Source organism: Carica papaya, chromosome 8 (assembly GCF_054855325.1).
Source record: "Carica papaya isolate Zhongbai chromosome 8, ASM5485532v1, whole genome shotgun sequence".
In the NCBI taxonomy this organism is placed as follows: Eukaryota; Viridiplantae; Streptophyta; class Magnoliopsida; order Brassicales; family Caricaceae; genus Carica; species Carica papaya.
In genome coordinates, this window is record NC_142316.1 from 20,791,012 (window position 1) to 20,797,678 (window position 6,667).

Below are 6,667 nucleotides of genomic sequence, written 5' to 3' on the forward strand. Positions count from 1 at the left end.
TTTGGGACCAACTTTTTAATTTTTCATGTTTTTAAAATTAAATCCCACATGCCTAAATTAATTTTTCCACGTGTTTTACATAGAAATCACATGGGATAAGTATTCGGTTATTTTAATTATTATTTTATTGTTAATTCCATCACTAGGATTATTTAATTAATTTTTTTGAAACAAAATAATTATTTTATTATGTAAATATCTTAGATTTAGATAAAAGTTTATCTGGGGTATTATTTTATTAATTTATTTTAAGAGTTTGTACTCATCTAGATTGACTAGGAAATACTATAAATAGGCCTTTACCCATAGGTTATAAACACTCCAATTACAATCAATATAAGAGAAATTCTTGAAAGCTTAAGTTTTTCTTTTTTTAGAATTTTTGCTAATTTAGCTTCTTTAAGTTCTTCAGAAAATAAGAGTTTTCAGAAGTCTTGTTGAGCCAAGGAGCAGGGATCAACTTATCGATAAGTTTTTAGTGTTTTTTCTTTCCTAGTTTATTTTCCCTACTCTTATTTTTTGCATTCCTTTTAGGATTATAGATTCAATTAGAGGAAGGGATTTATCTAGGTAATTAAGGTTTCGGTATTGCATAATGTTGAGTTGGTTATAGGAGTTGATTCGATCCTTCCATACCCTTCCCTGTCATTTGGTATTAGAGCTTAGCATCCTATAACCCAAATCTATCTTTATTGCTTTTAGCATTTTTGTTCTTAAATTAGCATTCAAATTATTTTATTGTTAATTCGTATTGCATCTTACTTGAATTCACATCGATCTGTTCAATTCAAGCGGTTTGTTTTTTTATTAAAAAAAAAATACATATCAAAAATACCAAAAATATCCCATTTGCACCCAATAAGCCAATTGGCACGTTGTTTGCATTCTGTATAGCAAAAATAGAGTAACTACCTATTAGATTGTCGAAAGACCATCGAGAGGAAGAGTAAGTCATTTATTAGGTACGAGTGAAAACTTTTGTTTTCATTCTGTTTGCATCATTCATATTGCATTTACATTGTTTAAGCATCACAATTCTTTATCCGTTAGCTTAACTTTTGAACTTTAGAGTCAGCCTTCCTTTAGGATTCCTTACCAGTGTCTTTGAGACTAACGTACATGTCTTAATTAAGGAGAATCGATTCTAGAGGCTCAACTTGAAGCATGACTGTTGAGGGATTATGAGGTTAAACACGAGTAAAGGTGAGGGAGAGATGTTCTTTCATTAACCTTTACCTTGCAGGATAATTCACTATGTTTCAATAAAGTTACATATTTTCCTTCCGAGAAAGTATCTTGTTATCTGAAGGGTCGTGAGCTTGTAAGCCTAGCGAGAGGACAACAAGCAGAGAGAGAACATATTCCATATGTGATGTCTTGTCAATGGTAAGGTATGTGAAATGATCATTGACAGTGGTAGCTGTGCTAATGTGGCAAGCACTCTATTCGTGGAAAGAGCATGGTTTATACGCATAAAGTATCCAAATGCCTACCGATTACAATGGTTGAATTAGTATGGCAAAAGTCCAAGTTACCGAACAAGTCAAAGTACCATTCTCCATCAGAAAATATCATGACGAGATATATTATGATATCGTACCTGTGCATGCAAGTCACCTGATACTTGAGAGACCTTACAGTTTGATAGGCAGGTACAACATTATGGCCGCACCAATTATTTTTTATTACAATAGGACGATCTGAATCATGTCCTTATGCCTTTATCACAAAAAGAGGCACATAAAGATCAAGTCAAAATTAAACTATCCTTTGACGAATATGCAAGAAGGGTTAAAGAGAGAAGGAAGGCAGTAGAGAAAGTTAATGGCCCATTGAGCATAAAGGCTGTCTACCAGACAACTAAAGATAGTCCATTACGAGAAAAACAAAGAGAGAAAATAAGGAAGTGTCTTCATGATAAGGATATAATGTTAAGGAATATCTCTTATGAAAGGGAACTTTAATTGTACTTACCTACAAGGAGATTAATTTTGACCTTAACCACTCTTTCCATAGTTATACTATTTTCTTCTTATAGATAATTACCATGGCAAGTGGGCTATGAAGATTTGATCCAGATCCTGGAGGAATTGTGAATCAAGTAATGACATGCATCAACAAAGTAAACATACTTGGGAAATATGTTGTGTTTTCTATTGTTATCACCAACAATTCTCCTTTTGATGAAGGTCAAGATTCGAGGATGAATCTTTTTGAAGAAGGGCAAGATGATGTGATATTAGATAGCCTACATTTAGTGTTAAGGATTCCAATCTGCATCAAGGAGGAATCTAGTAGGTCCTAACTCAAACAGGAAACTAAGTTCCAGTTTCTTAAATGGGAATGCCCAGAACAGAAAAATAATTTCATTCCTGACTACTTTCCTAATTGGGATTATTCCAAGAGATAGGCTAAGTTTGTTCAAGCCAAAGGACTTAAGGCCCAAGTAGGATTAATGGGCTTGAAGAATTGTAAGAAAGCCCCACACCCAAGGAAGATGGCCCACGCAAACCAAGCGTGTGCGGCACAAACGCACAGTATGCGCATGCGCGTAGCAAGGCCAGTGCACAGGCGGACCCAACAGCTCAACCACACGACCTAGAAGGCCTGCAAGCACTGCCAACAAGCTAGCCCATGAGGTCGAACGAGTGCACCCCCCTCAAACGAGCCCAGAACTAGCCTAGCAAGCCCAACGCGCGACCAGCGGCCCGGCCCGCTAACTCACTGTTAGCGGCCTTCGCAGACTAGCTGACCGGTTCTCCACCTTTTAATTAATTAAATTATTTCCTTATTTTTTATTTTTTATTTTTAAAAGGCTTTGGGATCTAATTTTTAATTTGTCATTTTTTAAAATTAACTCCCACATAAATTAATTTTTCCATATGTTTTATATGGAAATAACATGGGATAAGTATTACGTTATTTTAATTATTATTTTATTGTAAATTCTCTCCCTAAGATTATTTAATTAATTTCTTTGGAATAGAATAATTATTTTATTATGTAATTTATCCTAAATTTAGAAAGAATTTTATCTAGGGTATTATTTTATTAATTTGTTGCAAGAGTTTTTACTCATTTAGATTGCTCAAAAAATACTACAAATAGACCTTTGTCCATAGGTTGTAAACACATTAATTACAATCAATTTGAGAGAAATTTTTAAAAGCTTAAGCTTTTCTTCTTTTAATATTTTTGCTAATTTAGCTTTTTCAAGTTCTTTAGGAAGCAGGAGTCTTCAAAAGTATTGTTGAGCCAAGGATTAGGGTTCAATTTATCGATAAGTTCATGGCATTTTTGCTTTCCTTATTTATTTTCCCTAGTCTTTGTTTTTGTATTCCTTTAAACGTTATAGATTCAATTAGAGGGAGAAGTTTATCTAGGCAGTTAAAGTTTCAGTATTGCATAACGTTGAGTGGGTTATAGGAGTTGATTCAATCCTCCCCATACTCTCCCGTGTCAAAATATGAGCATAAAAGTTTCACTCGCACTTAGTAGATGACTTACTCTTTAACTTGATGATTTTCTAATAATCTATTAAGGAAATAACAATCACAAAGGACACTCTAATAAAAGAGGAAGACATATGGGAAACTAGCAATGCCCATGATTAACTAGAACTAATGGGGAAACAAGCCCAGATACCCATGGGACACATCACCTGAAGCCAGCCCGAAAACTCCAAGGTGTTTTCAACCTATTAGTACTGGAATGGGTGAGCAATAAAATCACTAATGAATCTCAAAAAAGGGCCTAAGGCACGAGACTATAGTGGAAGACATGTACAACACAGATGAACTACCTTTGGCATGTGTAATGCACATGGAAGTCCACCTGCACATGCGAGAACCTTATCCGTGTGAGGCAGCACACAAAGTGTGTAGAAACTGTAGCTCGCTTGCGTAACATGCGCCGCGTGCACATAGGACACGCGCAGCCTCTGCTTAGCACCACGCACGCGAGCAAGCCATGGGTAGCACGCCCAGCAACCTACACGCATGACCCACATCCTAGAAGGGAGAACCCGCGTAGCCCATTAGGCCCATCCTGTCATATGCGCGCCCAACCAGCACTTTAATAAATTGTGCACCTAGCAGGCCCACGCCCAACGCGTTGGCCCAATTTGTGGGCCTGTTTTCATGACCTACGCAGGCTACCCGACCTACAACCCGGCCAGCCCTCCACATTTTTTAAGTCCTCTTGGACCCATCTCAATCTTCTCCACATGTTTTAATTAATTTCCCCACGTGTTTTACATGGAAAATAGGTTGGATAAGTTCTATCTTTTTATAATATTATTTTTATATTTATTTTAATGTAATTTCTATCCTTGGATTATTTAATTATTTGTTTGAATTTTAGATTGGGATAAAATAATATTTTATTATGTAATTATCCTATTTTAGGATAGAATTTTATCTAATATATTGTTTTATTAATTTCTAAGTGATTGTGATCAACTAGAATTATTCGAGGAAAAACCTATAAATAGGTTCTTACCCATAGATTATAAATATAATTCATTTGAGAGAAATAAAATTAAAAGCTTTTGTTTTTGTTCAAGAAGTAGGAGTCTTCAAATTCTTTGTAGCTTCTTCAAATTCTTCAAGAAGTAGGAGTCTTCATGTCACAGCCACCCTTCTCTTATAAGGTGTGCTTGGAGCACATTGATGTTTTACACTTAATTAAATAAAACATAACTGAACTTCCATTAATACAAAAGTACAGAAGCATTACATTCGTTAATATATGTACATCAGATACATACAAAATGAGGTTCTAATTTTTTTTCTAACTTACACTATAAAGCAAGAGTATAAAATAGTAACCTGAGTTTTTATAGAGCCTAACTTGCAAAAGACTTCTCTATTATTGCCACTTACTCCACAGCAGTGTTTGAGGATCTAAAAATGATGAAGGAATGAGATGCAGTATCCCAACAAGAAAATATCATGATACGTAGTGTAATACATGCAATATATATAGTTTTCACACACATCAAAATATATATCTTATACATTTTGATGTGATCCTAAACAACCCAGAATTAGTTTTAAAGATGCAACCTTGCATCAATGAACAACACCGAGAATAGAAAAGTAATTTCATCATTGAACGCTTTTCGAATTAGAATTACTCCAAGAGATGGCCAAGTTTATCCAAGCCAGAAGACTTAAGGCCCGAGTAAGATTAATGGGCTTAAAGAATTGTAAGGAAGCCCACGCTCTAGGAAGATGGTGTGTCTGATACTGTGCATGGAGAGAAGGTACCCATGGGCGAGCAACCCGAGTCCCACAACCTGCTTCTCGGCCCTAGAGGCCCACCCTACGACCTAGTAAGCCTCGCACTTGAGAAGAACGTGTAGCCCATGCCGCACACCTCTGCAGGTGGGCTAATTGGGGCCCATCAGGATGACTCAAAGGTCGACCCTCATCTCAAGGCCCGATCCAGCAGACTCATACCCAAGGGAGAATAAACTAGGCCAAATGCCTAGCCCAACAAGCCAGCCATGCAGCTTAACCTAGCAATACCCGCAGGCTAAGCTGAGGAGAGACCCAAGCGTGCCGCAGAGTTATAAGGCCTAAGGACCGCGTGCACGGGCTCGACCTGAAGCTGTGCGCGCACATGCGGGCTTCCTTATCCAGAATGGGTGAGGTGTGTGTGTGGTAAGTTTTGAACTTATTTCCTCCATGTGACATCTCAGGTGCCAATTAAGGTAAATGAGTGTCAGATACAGATTAAGAATAACAAGTACATGATAAAATTTATGTAGCAGAATCAAACCTTAACAAATCTCTTACAAATATATAAATATAATGTTCCAAATACATACATCACTGAGTCGAGTCATAATTCTAGACGATGGGTACTCTCTTTCGGGTGAGTCGGGTCATTGGGGCAGCAATCTTGGCAAATTTCTGAATGAATTATCGGTAGTAGCATGCTAAGCCAAGGAAACTATGTACCTCGGCCACGTTAGTTGGCGGACTCCAGCTGATCAGCGATTCTACCTTGGACAGGTCTATAGAAACTCCTTCACTTTGGATTACATGACCAAGGAAAGAAACTTGATCCAACCAAAAGGAGTACTTGCTTAGTTTTGCATATACTTGGTTTTGGTGGAGAGTCTCCAACACTTCAGCCAAATGTACAGTGTGCTCCTCATGGCTTTTGGAATAGATGAGAATGTCATTAATAAAAATGATGATGTACTGATCTAGTGCGTGCTGAACACTCGGTTCATTAGATCCCTAAAGGTTGTTGGAGCATTGGTCAATCCGAATGACATCACCTTAAACTCGTATAAACCATACTTGCACCAAAAGGTAGTTTTTGGAATATCTTCTCCTTTAACTCTCAACTGGTGATACTCGGACCTGAGATGGATCTTAGAGAAGACTGTGGCTCCTTCCAGTTGATTGAAGAGATCATCGATCCAAGATAAGGGATACTTGCTTTTAACGGTCACTCAGTTGAGTTTCCTATAGTCCATACAAAGTCGAATGAAATTATCCTTTTTCTTTACAAACAACACCGTAGCACCCCAAGGGGAATGGCTAGGGTGAATGAATTTCTAGGTGATATGGTTAGAAAGCTAATGTTCCAACTCTATTAGCTTAGCGTGACTCATGCGATACGTGGGCTTCGAGATCAACTGGGTTCCAGG